Below are 18,014 nucleotides of genomic sequence, written 5' to 3' on the forward strand. Positions count from 1 at the left end.
AGGGTATTAAAAAGTCTATTCCTCTGATGCTCAAACTGAGGGAGGACTGTTTGAGTTCCTTTCCTACCTACCCTAACTTCACCTCCTAATTAATTTCTAGATCCTATTTTTGTTTTTTCAGCTTTCCCACCAATTGTTCTGTCTTTATTTTGTCGCTAATCATCATTCTGTTCAACTAAAATAATTTACTATACTTTCCTTTAAATACATTCCCATTATTATTGGAGATTTATAAACTTGGTAATTCTTTGGATGCAGGGAGCCTTAGCTTTGGTCTTGGAATTGGACCACCAGTGATGTTAGCAGAACCTGACCCTATAGCAACCATCAACTGGGAAGACAGTACATTTCCCAGCCCCTCCTTCCACCCTTTCTTTTTATGCTAAGCTGGGTAATTTCAGAAGGTTAAATAGTTAAGCTGACTTTTGACAAACTTTAGAAATGAGTTGTAATGGAAGAAACTATGAACTAGCTTAGAGACTGTCCACAAATTTACCTATGCAACCTTTACACCATTTTAGCCCAAAAGCCAATAAGTCACATTTATTGACCATAAAGGTGTGTGAAATCCTTGGACTTAAAACATAGATGGGATTGATGAGGATATGTTTAACTATACAAAACAAAAACAAAACTGCAGCCATCACAAATGATCATTTTAGGATGTGAGAACAAGTTCTTTGAGAGAATTAGAAAGAACAGTTTAATCAGTCAAGAAGGGACCCTCACTTGAAGTAGAAGCCAGCTCCTGAGGAGATTGAATGGATTGTGTCTTTTGAGGGTCATTCTGGGAGTGTAGTCAATCATTTTTCTGTCCAGTGATGTTGCTTTCCTTCTCTCTCAGTCAGAGAGGGTCATATTTAAAAGGATGACCAGGCATTAAAATATACTGAACACCTAATCTGTGGTTATATTTTATAACTACATTAAATAGAGGGATATAACAGTATAACTAATCATATTCACAATGGATGATAGTGAAATCAAGTGTGTTCCAGCTGAAAGCAGAATGATTATCAATTACAGGAAAAATCTTCTATAGTCCTTAGACAAAAAAGTCATGACTTCTTGAATTTTCTTTCTCCAGGCATAAAGTTCACCCTGTTCTTAGGAAGACGAGGTCCAAAGGAAGATATGGAAATGGGTGATGCTCCACTGGTCACTTCTCAACAGAGATCACAAGAAACTTTCTGCAGGAAATACAAACCCCTCCTTGGCATATTCTTAGCTGGAGGAATACTGTTTTTAATTGGATCCTTTATTTCAGCACTTGCTTCTTCTGGCTACATTCCTCAATACTTGGTCTTAGGAATAATTTGCCTTTCCATTGGCCTCTCCGCTATAGGTAATGGAATTATTCTGATGCGTATGAAATATCAAATAGAGTTATTGAGACCTTCAAGTGTTGTGGAGCGAAATACAACACAAACCCCTACCATGATGTCCAGTAGAACCCAAACCTTTACCACAACGGAAGACACAACTGAAACTATTAGTCAGGTTTAAAGTTTTTTACCTTTCTAAATTCCTGACAGTCTCAATATACAAAAACTTCGCTGTGGCTAAGTTTGCAGGAAAATCTAACTCTGTACAGAATCTGAATCAAACCAAATCCCCTTCCCCTGCTCCCAGGAAGCAGGTCTAGTTGTCCTCTTAGAAAACCAAGGCTTTAGAGAACATAAAACATGAAGAGGATTCCTGATGATATCTAGGCAACAGAAGAGGACAACACTACAGAAGATCCTGCTCTGAGGAGGGGGAAGTGGGGAAATGCAGAGTTGATGAGAGATTGGGAGCACCCCAATAGATATTACATACACTTTTATGCCCTCCAGCTCCTCCAAACCCTAGTGTCAACACATGTTCACAGCCATGGCTGGGCTGCAGCTCAGTTTGGCATGACCTGGTGATGTCACCTTTAGCTTTTCATATGTCTTTAATAACTTTCCCTCATATGAAGTTCTGAACATTAAATTCATCCATTTTAATAAATATAATCTTTAGCATCTGCAATGTTTTTCTTCTACCAAAACACTATTTCCCTAAATTCTACATTTTTGGGGGTGGGGGAGAACTTTTAGGGCTTGCATGTTGGTCTAGGCTCTAAAATGCCTGCTTGTATTCCTTTGTAGTCAGGCCCCAAGTCATTTGTGCAAGTGTTACTGAAGGCAGAATAGAGGTGAACTCAAGTTGTGTGGGTGGGGTATTTTGTACCTAGGGCTAGAAAGAACTTCAGAAGTCAGCTGGTTATTCAGCCTCCCAAAGGAACAGGTTTAAATTGTTACCTAAACTTTCCTTACAAGAAACTCGGCTTTGTCCCTTTGAAACTTCCAGCCACTGCTCCAATTTATGCTTTCTTGTGTTAAAATGAAAATCCCTGTGACCTGTTAAAATGGAAGAAAACCCAGGTCCAAAAGGGGGACCTGGGAGGAACTAGAGTCTGATCACAGTTCACAAAGATTATAGCTGCATTTTTTTCCGCTTGGCCTGAGAAGGAGCTTGCAAGCTGGAGCAGTGATGAGACAAGGTTTACACCTACTAAGAAGGGAGTTATAAAGCTTGAGGTATTTATACATAGTTAAGGTATTTGGGATATATGGCTAAGTCAGGATTAACAGAGAAACACAAAGTGGGAAGTGGGGGTCTAGGGAGAAGATATGAGGGGCAGCTAGGTGGTGCAGTGGATAGAGCACCAGCCCTGGAGTCAGGAGTACTTCAGACACATAATACTTCCTAGCTGGGTGACTCTGGGCAAGTCACTTAACCCCAATTGCCTCAATTAAAAAAAATCTGTAAAAACACAACTCAGAAAAGAGAATGTTTGCTGTTCTTTAAGTAAGTCAGGAACCAAGATTTTTGCTTTTCTCTCCAAGCAGGTCAAGACCAGTTTCAGCAATTGCATGCATCTCTGAGTTCAGCTAAAGTATACTTCCCAAAGGATGACTGCTGTTTCATGCAGTCCTTCTGATTGACTAGTTCTTGTTACTCTATTTTCTGGTCCCTCTGTGAAAAAGTGAAGCTATAGCATGTTTGATCAGCTAGTATAAGAATTATGTCCACACAGGCACAAGCTGAACAGATTTGATCCTTTTGTAGAGACAAACTTGAGAGAAAGTGCCATCTCACTGAGGCAAAAGGAGGTTTCAGTAAAATAAATGAGGCAACAGGTTGGCTCAGTAGATAATGTTGGGCCTTGAGTCAGAAAGACCTGAGTTCAAATGTAGCCCCAGACTCCTAGCACCTGTGTGTCCACAAAACCTCTGACTGTTTCAGTTTCCTTGTACTTTGGTGGAAATAACAATAGCACTTGCCGGGTGAAGATAAAATGAGAAAGTAAAGTGATCTTATAATTGCTAGCTGATACTGTTGTTCATTTTCAATGGAATAAATATTTATTAAGTGCCTACTCTGTGCTAGGCACTGAACTAAATAATGAGGATAAAATACAAACAACAAGAAAGAGAATCCCTGACTTCAAAAAGGTTACATTCTAATAGGGAAAGACAACATGAAACTGGAGCTAAAAAGTGTGAAATGGCCATTGTGAAGAACTGTGCCACTCAATCAGAGGCACAGTTTTGAAGTCTAATAGCTAGGAGTACCTCTTCCAGGAGAGAAACAAAATAAAATAATGAGTAGAAGAAACTTTTATTATACAAAAAAAAAAAAGAATAGAGGCAGAATTTCAGGTTTGCTTCCAACAGTAAGGCCACTATTTTCGGGAAAAAGAACTCTGATATGTTTGTGATGATTCCAACAGGAAGCCCAGATAACATACATTACCACCTCCCACCACTCGTTTCCCCCTCCCCCCCACCGCTTATGCTCAAGGACTTCTTCTGGCAGTAACCCAGGCCAATCAAGCACCTGGTAACTTGCTGTACTAATGCCACCACCACCTACCTAAAGAATACAGTTTCTAGGCGCCCTCCACTCTGACTAACTCCCAACTCCTGTGGCACATCCTGACTCCCAAACTCCCTGTCTTACTCTTTCCTGCTCTTGTCCCTCATGAGTCTGGTTTCTGTGACATTGCAGGATACAACACCACCTTCTGCTACAAGGTTGAGACTCAAGGGAGGAACTGAAACAGTACAATCGCCTGACTCCCTTAACAGACTTCTCTCCATCTTTTGTTATGCCTCCTATGCTCATTTCTCAAGGAGTCATATTGCCAGCCCTTTTATTCTCCTCATTCCCTTCACACTGAATCCCTGGCTACCAATGAACAAACCCCACTCCCCAACGCTAATTGTTCTCTCTTTTATTCCCTTCCACTTCAGCTGTCCCACACAAGGTTCCACTCCAGACCTGCCTGCCCTTTTCACTGTGCCCTCTGGAATGCCTGCTCCATAATGAACACATTTCCCTGCATCTTAAATTTCTTTTATTTTTTGCTCCTTCCATTTTTTTTCCTGATACTCACTGAGACATGGATTCTTCCTGAAGGCATTGCTTCCCTAGGTATCCTTTCCAGTACTGCATTCATTTTCTCCATACCTCCCACTCCCCAATCAGTGGTGGAGGTGGAAGAGTGAGAATACTCCTTGTTTCCCACTGCCAAATTTAGATTCTGTCTTTACTTCTCCTTCAGGGTCATGATATCCAAATTTATCAGCAAGTCAAACTCCTGGTGTCCTACTGACCCCCAGGGCTTTTTCCCTCCTTCTTCAATGAGTTCAATATCTGGCTCATGATCTTTCCACCCTAATTCATTTATCCTAGAGGATTTCCACATAGATACCCACATACATGTTTCCCTGAATACCCTAACTTCCTAATTCCTCAGTTGATTCAATCCCCACGATCAACTTCCACTCCTTTTGATCTACACATAGAGATGAACCTACTCTTAATCTTGCCAGCACTCACAAATATTCCACTTTAGTGTTCACAAATTCTAAAATTTATTTCTCTTAACCAGTCAATAAACATGTATGAAGTGCCTGCTATGTTCCAAGCACTGTGATAAGTGTTGGAGACTCCAGGAGAGGAAAAAGAAAGTCCCTGACCTCAAGGAGTTCACAATAGGATGGGGAAAACAACCATCAAACTAAAATATACAAATAAGTTATTTACAGGATAAATTGGAAATAACTGAAAGGGAAGAAATTAGAATTTAGAAGGGTTGGGACAGGCTTTTTGTAAACAAGTTTTAGTTGGAGCTTAGAGAAAGTCAGTGAAGTCAGGAGGTACCGATGAGGAGGGAGAGCACCCCAGGCATTGGAGACAGCCAGAGAAAATGCCCAGAGCTGAGAGATGGAGGGTCCTGTTAGGGGAATGCCAAGGAGGCCGGTGTCACTAGATTGAAGCATATGGGGTGACCAATATCAACATATAAACTGTTCTCCCAGTTCTGCCCTAAAACTTATCATTTTACAAATACATCAGAAAAGCTTGTTAATTAGATCCTCAATGTTTGAAATAGGAAAAAAATTCAACAGATATTGAAAAATGCTGTGAACTGAGGTTGAAGACTACAGAAACCATATATTCTTATTATACAGTTAAGTTTCTAAAGCAAACAGCTCTGAGAAGGAGGCTTAATGTATGCTGTTTCAACTTCCACCAATATTTATAAGCACCTTCCAGCTGTAGAGCATGGTATCAGGCACTGGGAAAGACTGAAAATATCAATACAACAAACTCCTTGATTTCAGAGAGCTAAGAATTTATGAAGCAAATAGAACACACACTTAAATAAGCATAACATGGATAGTGGAAAAGATCATGACTACATGAAAGATAGAGAGATTCACAAGGGATAAAATGGACAATTTTGATGATATAAAATTAAAAGGTTTTTGCACAAACAAAAGTAATACAACTAAAATAAGAAATGAAGCAGAAAAGTAGGGGAAAAACTTTGCAACAAGTTTTTTTTATAAAAGTCTCATTTCTAAGATATACAGAGAACAAAGTCAAATTTATAAGAATAAGAGCCATTTCCTAATTGATAAATGGCCAAATATATGAATATGCCATTTTCAAAGGAAGAAATCCAAGCTTTCAATAGCCCTATGAAAAAAATGCTCAAATCTAATAATTACATAAGTTAAAATTGAAACAACTTTGAGGTAGCACTTCAAACCCATCAGATTAGCTAACCTGACAAAAAGGGAAAAAGACAATTGCTAGAGTAGCTATGGGAAAAGAAGTACACTATTACACTGTTGGCAGAGTTGTGAATTCATTTAGCCATTCTGAAAAGAATTTAGAACTATGCCCACAAAGCATTTAAACTGTGGATATCCTTTGTCCCAGTGATACTGCTACCAGATATGTACCCTAAGAGATAAAAAAAAAAGAGGAAAAGGACCTAAATGTACAAAAATATAGCCCTCTTTTTGTGGTGGCAAAGAATTGGAAACTGATGGCCCTACCAACTGGAAGAATGGCTGAACAGGTTAAGGTATGTGAAAGTGATGGAACAGCATTGTGCTTTAAGAAAAGATGAAAAGAATGGTTTCAGACAAACTGGGGAAGACTTCCATGAATTGATGTAAAGTGAAGTGAGCAGAACCAGGAGAACAATTTATACAGTAAACATAATACTCAACGATAATGTACTTTGGAAGACTTAAGAACTCTGACCAACACAGTGACCAACCACAATTCCAAAAGACTCATGATGAAGCATGCTATAGACAGAGAAATGATGGATTCAAAGTGCACACTGAAGCTTTCTTCCTAACTTCCTTCCTTTCTTCCTCTTCCCTCCCTTAATTCCTGTTTCTTTCTTCCTTCCTTCCTACCTTTATTCCTTCCCTCCTACCTTCCTTGGTTCCTTTTATTTATTTCTTCTTTCTTTCTTGACAGGGCTAATGCAGAAATTTGATTTTGCATAAATATATGACAGGCTTCACAACAAGTTTATGTTCACCTTAAGCCCACGGGTGGGGAAGAGAATTCAGAATAGAAAATTAAAAATAATTGAATGAAAAAAAATAACCACAATAGAAATTGATGCATGAGAAGTGCCAAAGAGAGGTACCCTACATGTGCTAATCAAGAGAGTTAGAAGACCACCACAGTAATTTCATTTGGCAGCTTCTTTCTTTCAGCCCTACTCCAAACATTTAATGGGAGAACACCTTTAGTTCTTAAATGAAAGCCAATGCAACCATGAAAGTGGTTTATCAATTTGTCATTTTATTTATAAGTTTTTTCAAAATAAGTTGCCAGCTAGAAAATTCACAGGTATTTACTTATAATTGTTCTTGACAAGAGTTCCTTCATCAGTTGCCAGTTGAAGAATTAAATCATTGGCTTAATTCAGGAAAATATTCCCCTTGTTCTTATTAGTTCCACCTGAAAATCCCATAATATTCTAATTACCCAATCAGGATTCTGCCTCCTATAAATGAAGTTGGAAAATGCAAGATCTGCTAAAGAGAAGAGCTTTCCTTGGGTTGGAGTGGCTGGTAGTTTCACAAGACACCTGGTTGTGCTTTTGCTCTCTCTCTGTCTCTCTGTCTCACACTTACACACACACACACACACACACACACACACACACACACACACACACACACACACACACACACACACACACATCCCTGACTTTTTTGTCACCCAATCACTCCAGAAAATTAGCCAGGTAAGTGAAACTTGAGATTCTTTCACAAATGAACACCTTGTTTCTTCTTTTTTCTGCCCACTCTCCCCTGCCCAAGTAGCACTCTTAAAATGTTGTCGCTTTTTTTAAATTTTTAAATTAACTTACTTGCAACTTCTTTTGCATATCCTGGATGAAAATGCTTGTGGTGCCTCTGAAACCACACTTCTACTGGCCAGCAGTATCTTGCTGATATTTAAAAATAAGACAAGTTCCAACCTGTTTTGTTTCTTCTCCTTTTCCTAGTCCTCACTTTCTTTCCCACCTTCCTCTAGATCTATTTGGCACAAAGTGGGTTATGTCTTGTTTTTTGCCTGAATGAGAATTTCTCTATTTTTGTAAATGATTCAGACAAAAATGAATTGCTCCCTAACTCACTTTTAATTAACCGGCAATAGCGGCTTTAGTTATCTTCAAGATACTATGATGTTCGGGGCAGCTAGGTGGCGTAGTGGATAGAGTTCTGGCTTTGGAGTCAAGAGGACCTAATTTGAAATTCAGTCTCAGACACATAACATTTACTAGCTGTGTGACCTAGCCAAGTCATTTAACCCTGATTGCCTCACCAAAAAGAAAAACAAACAAACAAACAAAACAAAAACAAAACTATGATATTAAAAAGCTTTGGAACAACAAGTAAAATCTTCAGGATACTATGATGTTCAAAATGATTTCATAGCAACTAACAGAATCTGGAGTTCCTTTAGCATGAATGCTTTCCAAAGGGAGCACTCTGTTTTCTTCTAGGAGCTGGGCTCCAGATCAGGAGCCACAGTCTTTTCACTACTACATGACAGTGTATTCATTCAAGTACTTGGGTGGTTTAAGACTCAGATGCTTAATTTATTTCTGTCATTGTAACCACCACCTATAAATGGTACATAAAGACAAAGTGAATTTTCTTCTTTTGGCTGACATGGGCTTCAGTTTGGCTGCTCTGAGCAGTGCTGAATAAATTCAACAAACATTAGCCACCTACTATATGCAAGTTCTTGGGAAGAGAGTGATAAATAAAACAACCCTGGTCTTTGGTAGCTTCCACATTAAAAGAGGAAAGGCATAGACACAACCCCATCAGACAGAAGGATAGGGAGGAAAAATACAAAGGAGAGGGTCAGGCAAAATAGTATGAATCTTGAGGTATAAATATTTGACTCGGGGAAAGCTCCTTCAAGGAAGTAATAACAAAGTTCCCCTTTGAAGAATGGAAGAGACTTCATTAGATTGAGAGAGAGGGGAATGATTCCATTCCAGGCTTGTGGGCAATGAACCAAAGCATAGAGACAGAACAAGGTAAGATACATTAGCTAGAATGTAGAATACTCGAAAAAGGATGAGAAAAGCAGATTGTAGAGGAAAATGGAAAGGCAAATTGGGAAGGTCTCGAGTGCCAGGATCACAAATTAGCCAGAAAAAGAAAGAAAGTAGAAGAGGGAGCCTCTTATGGTTTTTGAGTGGAGGAATGGCATGATTAGAGCAGTGAAATAAGCATAAGGTTTGAAGAAAGGATGGGAATACAGAGATAGATTGACAATGGGATGGTCATTTAGGCAGCATTACAATTGTCTTTAGGACAAAAGTCTCCAATGTGGTCTGAATCAGATTGAAATGTAATGAAGTCAAGTAGTGTCCCCCATCCAAGGGATCCTTATATATGGTTTAATGCCCTATTTCTGTTTGAGTTCAACACCACTGGTCTAGAATAGAAGAGAAATGGGGTGGGGTATTGTAGAAGTAGGGAACAGGAAATTGTAAAGAGATTCTACAGAGGTAGTTCAGTCACTTACTGAGAGAGGAGATAAGCTAAGTTAAAGGGTAGGTGAGGGGTGGGTGTGAATAGGAGCACCATTTATGTTATGTCCTGTATTAGGCAGGACACCTGGGTAGAGACACTGGAATAGGACTAATTCTAGGAAGAGGCTGAAGAAATAACAGAACTTCAGAGAAGAAAAGTATTCTGATGGCCATCTAGTCCAGCCCATGCACAAAAGAAATCTGTGCTTTAACTTTTACTTCAAGTCTTCAACAAGCCTCTGCTTGAAGATTTATAGTGTAGGCTGACAGAGAGATGGGGCGGGAGCCTGTTGCCTCCCAAAGCACACCAGTCTGGTAGCCAACTCTAAAAAGCATCCTCTGTAGAAGGATATACTGATGCTTTGGGAATAGATAAAAGCATTATGGAAACATGATTCTCCTTGTCTATGGCAGTCACTGTTTATTTGTCATGATATCTGGAAATAATGTTAGAGGCCATTCACTACAATATAGATCCTGTTGGTATCAAGAAAGAACTCTGATGCTTAAGGACTGCTTTTTTTTTAAGACCAAATAAGCTCAGTAGTCTAAGAAAACACTAAAAATAATAGTTGGCACATATATTGCAATTGAAAATTTGCAAGGTATCTTACACAATATCTCATATATATACAGGCAGCTAGGTGGCAAAGAGGTTAGAGTACCCAGACTGGAGTCAGGAAGACTCATCTTCCTGAGTTCAAGTCTGGCCTCAGGCATTTCCTATCTGTTTGACCCTGGGCAAATCACTTAACCTTGTTTGCCTCAGTTTCTTCCTCTGTAAAATGAACAGGAGAAAAACATGGTAAACCACTCAAGTAACTTTGCCAAGAAACCATCATATGGGCACAAAGAGTCAGACATGACTGAAAAATATGTATGTTCACAACAATCATAGGAGATGTCCTATTATCTCCATCTTGTAGATGAAGAAGCTAAGGCAGACAGGGGTTAAGTGACAGGACTTAGACCACATTTGAACCCGAGTCTTCTGATTCCAGGACCAGAGCTCCTTATACTGAGCACCCTTGGGGCCTAAGTAGCAAGTCTGACACATAGAACCTCTGCTACAGGACTTTTGTATTAAGAGGTACTCTGGGTTGAGGTACTAGAAAAAGCTAATGTGTCAAACTCAAATCCAAATGAATTCTCAGAACTTCTTTTAAAAATGGATAGAATACTAGTTCCTTTCCTACTTCTTTGCTGTGTCTGTCCCATGGAAGGTGCTAGAAATTAGAAGGAACTAGGGTTGCTCTATTACTTAAAATTGTTGGCTAGAGAAAGTAAGCTGCTTCTGAATAATTCCCAAATTTTTGTTCTCTGACTTTTCTAACCCCAACCTTCCTACTCAAATCAACAAAGCTGGAAACATGCCTCCAGGACTACTAAATATTGACCTTGGAGTTTGTTAGGATTCTGGGGTTCAAAGTATCCTTTGCTGCTAACTCCAGGAATACATTTCTAATAGGTCTTTACGATATATTAGCTTGTGAACTGTTTTAGTTTGGAGAACAGATTGCTTCACCATCACTAAAAGAAACCAAGGTGTCTTTGGTATCTACTTCCCATCCTTGGTTTTGGGTCAAGAAGTTTAAAGGGCTCCCCTGACTTTAACAGGATTTCAAGATCTAGAGAGGCAGGGGAAAATCTAAAGCTTTCTTCCTTGTTAATAGCCAAGAATATTTTTGTAAGCTCATTTTTGTACTTCTGTGATAAGCTGAGAAGAGCTCTGTCCCAGGTGAATAGAAAGCAAACTTCGGGGTATTAAAAGCAATCTTTCTCCCCAAGAAAGTTCAAACTGAGAGTGAAGTGCTTGGGTTTCTTTCCTGCCTAACCTCCTTCCACCTTCTAATTAATTTCTTGGATCCATTTTTTTTTAAACTTTCCCACCAATTGTTCTGTCTTTATTTTGTTACTAATCTTCATTATGTCCAGCTAAACTAATTTACTATACTTTCCTTTAAATGCTTTTCCAACATGATTGGAGATTTATGAACTTAGGAATTCTTTGGATGTAGGGAGCCTTAGCTATGGTCCTGGAATTTCACCACTATTGGTTTTAGCAAAACCTGACCCTATGGAAACCATCAACAGGAAAGATAGCACAAGATTTCTATGTCCTTCCCTCCTTCACCCTCCCACCTTTCTTTATGGTTATCTATCAAATTCCCAAGATGTTAAGTAGTTAAACTAACTTCTGACAAACTTCAGGAATGAGCTGTATTGGAAGAAACTATTGACTAAGTTATACATTGTCCACAAATTTACCTACATTCCATATATACCAACCATCTCAGCCCAAAAGCAAAGAAATGACATTTATTGGTCATAAAGAAATTTTTAAACCCTGGACTTGATGGGATTGATGAGGATATGTTAAACTGTAAAAACAAAACAAAACAAATAAAAAACAAAAATGTGGCCATGCCAAGTGATCCTTTTTAGGAGGTGAGATCAAGTCCCTTGTGAGAATTAGAAAGATCAGTTTAAACAGTCAAGAAGGTGCCTCACTTGAAGTAGAACCCAGCTCCAGGAGATTGACTGTGCTGTGTCTTTTAAGGGTAATTCTGGGAATGTAGTCAATCATTTTTCTATCCAATGATGTTGCTTTCCTTCTCTCTCAGCTAAAGAGCATCATACATAAAAGATGACAAGGTATTAAAATCTATTTAACACCTAATCAGTGATAATATTTTATAATTACATTAAGTAAGATAGAGGGATCAAATCCTCCCCTCTCTTACAACTTTATTACTATACAATAATTAAATGGTCAATATGTATAAAGTCCCTAACTTTCTGAGAACGATTTCATTGACAGTGTTTCAAAAAAAAGTAGTTAAAAAAGTACAGTGAAAAGCAAAATGAGTGAAGTAGGTATTCATCAGTATGCAACTTCCTGACTATTCTTACTGCCAACCTCCCCATATAAACTGTGAAAATAATTTCTCAGTCTCATAGTTCAGAAAAATCCCAGAGGGGATGTAACAATTTGACTAAATTCAAATTGGATGCTAGAACACATCAAATGTGCTACAGTGGAAAGCATAATGATTGCCAACTATAGGACAAAAAGTTCAAGACAAAAAGTCTTGATTTTTTTTTCCTCGAGAAAATTGAGATTAAGTGACTTGTCCAGGGCCACACAGCAAGTGTCAGGTGTTTGAGGTCAAATTTGAACTTTGGTCCTCCTGACTCCAGGCTGGTGCTCTATCCACCTCGCTACCCCAATTCATAACTTGAAGTTTCTTTCCCCAGGCATAAAGTTCATCCTCTTCTTAGGAAGACAAGATTCCAATAAAGTCATGCAAGTCACAAGTCCTCCACTCGTCACTTCTCAACAGCAACCACAAGAAGGTACTTGCTGGACCAAATACAAAAAACCACTCATCATGATCTCACTGGGAGGAATAATGTGTTTAACTGGATTCTTTATTGCATTAGCTGCTGTCATTAGCTCCGTTCCTGACTACATTTCTTTGGCATCAACGTTTTTTTCCATTGGCTTCTCTCCTGTTGGTGTTGGACTTATACTGATGATTTTCATAGATCAAATGGAGTTGTTGAGACCTGTAAGAGTGGTGGGGCTAAGTACAACCCAAGCCCTTATCATGATGCCCAGTAGAACCCAAACTTCTACCACAACAGAGGATACAACTGAAGCCACTACTGAGGTTTAAACTTTTTTTATCTTTTAAAATTCATGACAGTCTAAATATACAAAAACTTCACTATATCTAAGATTACAGGAATGTCCAACTTTGTACAGAATCTGAATCGAACCAAAACTCTTTGCCCTGCTCCCCAGGAGTAGGTCTAGTTGCTCACTTAGAAACCAAAGCTTGAGAGAGTATAAAACATGAAGAAGATTCCTGCTAATGCTTAGGCTGGGGCAACAGATGGGGACCACACTACAGAAGGTGCTGCCCTGAGGAGGGGGTGGTAGGGAACCAGAGTTGAGGAGAGGGCAGGAGCCCAATAGGTATTATGTATATTTTATGTCTTCTAGCCTTTCCAAACTCTATTGTCCACACGTTCACAGCCACAGCTGGGCTGAAGCTCAGTCAGGATTTGCTTTATTCTGTGCTCTGGTATGCTCAAAACTTGAGGCTAAACCCTGGACCTCCTGTTGATGGTAGTGAGATGGAAGCAGGTATCTTTGAGATCATTGTCACCCAGATGGTTATAACCAAGTCTTCCTTCTGGAGGGTAGATTGAGAGGCTAGAGGGGAAGTTGGTGCTGGTGCTGCTCTCCCTTGACTGGCCATATGGGAAACATGGAAGGAATAAAGGGAAGAAGGGTTTCTCAGAAGTACTCATATTTCAGGCCATCTTCAGCATTGCTCCTCCTGCCAGGATGTATATCAAGAACTTGTTCTTCAGAATGAAGACTTGGTCAGAGTGGAGGGCCTCGAATCTTTTCTGCAAGTTATCATGGGAATAGTCTGTAAAATAACTTTTTTTTTGTCATTACTGGAATGTCATTGTGACCAGGCCAAAACTTCTCACTTTGGGTTCCCAGGTCCTTACAACATTGATTATCTGGGCAATCTCTGGCTTCCCTGGAAACAGGGGCTTTTAAGTTAACAAATCAGCAAATATATAGTCTACTAACCACATGTCTATTACAGTGGAATATTCCTTGGCCCCTTGTAGTAGGTCTGGGGTCTATACCACGGTTTCACCACTACCAGTATATAAGCTTTTAATGGGGAGCAATATTATTTGGCCAACCTTAAATCACCAACTTTTAAAATGTCCACTGAGGAGCAGGTTGGAGGTTTTCAGGTCCTGGTAAAGGATCTAGTTGTCATGAAGATACTTCACCCTTCACAGGAGCTAGATCATCAGTGTCTTCACTTCCCCTGGCAGGAAGGACTGCTTCATTGTCTCCGTGGGGCTCCTGAGGTCATGCTCCACATAATTCATCACTATGGACATCTTGTCTATGTTGCTGCCCAACAGAATCACCCATTTGAGTGATGTTTGGGTGCTGAGTTTTCAGGATGGTACTGATCTCCCTGAGGTAGATACCTAGGAAGCCTTCTTTTTTAATTTTCAACCATTTCAGAGATACAGTTTCATCAATCTTTATATCCTTTGGTTTATACACCACAGCATATGTGCCTTCTTCATTCCTGTTCAGACTCTCCTGCTACAGCTCAATGGGAGATAAGGCTGGAGAGTTGGGATGTAATCTCCTTCCATCATGGTGTTGGATTGCAGCATCCCCTCTCCTACTTCTTTTTCTTTCTCTTCTCTCTCTCACTCTCACTCTCTCACTCACACTCTCTCATATCTCAGTCAAACTTGACTCTGTAACAACTAACATATGGTTTCCTTTCTCTTGTCTTCTTCTTAACTCACTTCTTCAGCAGACTGATGAGATACTTCCTCAGAATTTACTGCCTGTGTCCTCTTCTTCTTGCTCTTCTGATTCTTCACTGCTGCTGCTGCTGCTGCTGCTGCGGACTCAGATGACCTGGTCTTCTTCTTGCTGTCCCTGATATCTTGTAAGTCAGAAAGGGGATTCTCTCTTCCAGTTTCTCTCTTTGGTTTCTTGCCATGCTCTTGCTCAAATCCCTGGTTGCTGGCATAAGGGGCTTTAATGTCTGTGACTTCCTTTTACTTTGACTCTATAATCTTCTCGAACTTCTGTGATGAGCAGAAACTTCTCTTCTGGCCTTTTGTTCTCTGGGTCTCTTCTCACTCTCTCTCATTCTTCTGTTCCTTCTTCCTCCTGCTGCTCCCTCATCCTTCCTTCTGTTCTCACTTTAGCGCCAGCTGTTCAAGGTGATCCCTCTTCCTCCTGGAATATCCTCATGCCATCTCCTCCTTTCTGCCTTTCCCATTCCCACCAAGCTTTATACTGCTCCTCCCAATGCCTTTTTCACAGCTCATGTTCTCACTCTTTCTTTCACCCTGCCATGCTTCATTGTGCCCAATGACTGTGGGGCCTACCCCTCTCTTTCCTTTTGTCATCTTTCCTGTGATGAGCTTTTTTCCTTATGTGACATTGGCTGGGGTGGTTTGATGGTCAAGGAGTCACCTTCTTCACTTTTATATTCCACAGAATCTGCCTTCCTATCAGGTGAATTCCTGATTGTTATCTCCATGGGGTGACCTCTCAGCTTCCCTTCTTCAAGGAAATCTCCATCACCAGAATTTTAGTGTGGTTTACTTCTGCCTTCTCTTATTGTTTCTTCCTCCTCATCTTTTCCTGAAGCATTTCATCTAAAGTTTTTCACTTTCCAAGAACCTTTTCATCACCCATTTGGGTTAAGACACACACTGCATCTACCACCACCACAGCTGCTGCCCACCCAGAGACTGAGGAGGAGAAGCACTGAGTGCAGGAAAGATGTGTCATTTCCCACTTGGCATGACCTCATGATGTCACATTTGAGCTTTCCATCTAAGTTTTAAAAACTTTCTCATATGAAATTTTGAACATTAAAGTTATCCATTTTTAATAAATATTCTAGTCTTTAGCACCTGTGGTGTTTTCCTTCTACCTAAACATGTTTCCCCTAAATTCTACATTTTAGGGTGTGGGGGAGAGCTTTTAGGGCTTGAATGTCTATCTAAGCTCTAAAATTTCTGCTCCTCTTCCCTTGTAGTCAGACCAGGTAGAATAGAGAGGTGAACTTGAGTTGTGTGGGTGTGGTATTTCCTACCAAAGGCTCAGAAGAACTTCAGAAGTCAGAAAGTTATTCAGCCTCCCAAAGAAAGAGTTGTAAATTGTCATCTAATATTTCCTTACAAAAAGCTTAAATCTGTCCCTTTGAAACTTCCCCCCCCCCCGCCACCACTCCTTTTTGCTTTCTAGACCCAAGCTGAACAAATTCAATCCTTTTGTAGTGGCAATTTTATGGGAAAGCACCATCTCTCTGAGGCTAAAAGATCTCAGTAAAATAACTGAGGCAACCTATTGGCCCAATGGATAATGCTGGTCCTGGAGTCAGGAAGACCTGGGTTCAAATGAAGCCTCAGCCTCCTAGCACCTGTTGGGCCATCTAACTCTGCCTGTTTCAGTTTCCTTGTATTTCAGTGGAAATAACAAAAGCATCTCTCAGAATTATGGTGAGGATAAAATGAGAAAGTAAAGTGGTTTTATAATTGTTCATTTTCAGTTTAATAAACATTTGTTGCCTACTCTGTGCCAGGCATTAAACTAAGTAAGTAATGAGGATTAAAAATATAAGCAGTCCCTGACCTCTAGAAGGTTACATTCTAATAGGGAAAGACAGCACAAAGGGGAGCTCAATACCCCTTTCATACCTTCTAGGAGAACTGTGTCAATCAGAGGCATAGTTTTGAGTCAAGAATCCCTATTCTAGGAGGGGAATCAAATAAAATAATGAATAGAAGAAACTTCTACTGAGGGAAAAAAAAGGTTAGAGTAAAAATTCCAGGTTAGGCGCCAACAACTAGGCCAAATACCTCTTCTGGCAGTAAACCAGGCCAATCAAGAACCTGGTAGCTTGCTGTAATAATAATACCATCACCCTCCTAAAGAATACAGTTTCTAGGTGCCCTCCATTCTGACTAACCCCCAAATTCCTGCGCCAGATTCTGCTGCCTCCTGCTTCCAAGCTCTCTGTGTCATACCCCTTCCTTCCCTTGTCCCTCATGAGTCTGGTTTCTGTAACATCCCAGGATATAACACCACCTCCTGCCACAAGGTTGAGACTTAAGGAACTCAATAGTGCAATCGCCTGCCTCCCTTAATAGACTTCTCTCCATCTTTTGTTATGCCTCCTATGCTCATTCCTCAAGGGGTCATATTGCCAGCACTTTTGCTCTCCTTATCCCTTTAATACTGAATCTCTGGCTATCAATGAACAAACCCCACTCCCCAACCCTCATTGTCCTCTCTCTTATTCCAGTCCACTTCAGCTGTCCTATACAAGGTTCCACTCCAGACCTGCCTGCCCCTTTCACTATATCCTCTGCAATGCCTGCTCCATAATGAACACATTTCCCTGCATCTTAAAACCTCTTATTTTATTTATTTGTTTGTTTGTTTTGCTCCTTTCATTTTTTCTGATACTCACTTAGACGTGGAATCCTCCTGAAGGCATTGTTTCCCTAGGTACCCTTTCTAGTACTGCATTAATTTTCTCTGTACTTGCCACTTTCCATTCTGTGGTGGAGGTGGGGGAGTCAGAATATTTGTTCCCCATTACCAAATCTTGACTCTGCCTTTACTTCTCCTTCAGGGTCATAATATCCAAATTTATCACCAAGTCATGCTCTTAGTACTGACTGCCAGGGCTTTTCCCCCTCCTTCTTCAATGAATTCAAGGTCTCACTCATGGTCTTTCCACCCTAATCCCTTTATACTAGGGGATTTCCACATAGATACCCATGTTCTCTTGAATATCCTAACTTCCTAATTCCTCAGTTGATTCAGTCCCCATGATCAACTCTTCCACTCCTTTTTATTTATACACAGAAATAAGCCTGTTAATCTTACCAGCACTCGCAAATATTCCATTTTGATGTTCATAAATTCTAAATTTTATTTCTCTTAATACACAGTTAAGTGCCTACTATATTCCAGGCACTTTTGGAGATTCCAGAAAAGGGAAAAGACAGT

General features: G+C 39.9%; 1 pseudogene; it reads right to left on the minus strand.

The window, feature by feature from the left end:
• Positions 1-13,509: 13,509 nt before the first annotated feature.
• Positions 13,510-15,686, minus strand: LOC110218864 (cyclin-dependent kinase 11B-like; annotated as a pseudogene).
• Between the last annotated feature and the right edge of the window lie 2,328 nt (positions 15,687-18,014).

This window comes from Phascolarctos cinereus, unplaced genomic scaffold, assembly GCF_003287225.1.
Source record: "Phascolarctos cinereus isolate Bilbo 61053 unplaced genomic scaffold, phaCin_HiC Scaffold_4;HRSCAF=312, whole genome shotgun sequence".
Classification (NCBI taxonomy): domain Eukaryota; kingdom Metazoa; phylum Chordata; class Mammalia; order Diprotodontia; family Phascolarctidae; genus Phascolarctos; species Phascolarctos cinereus.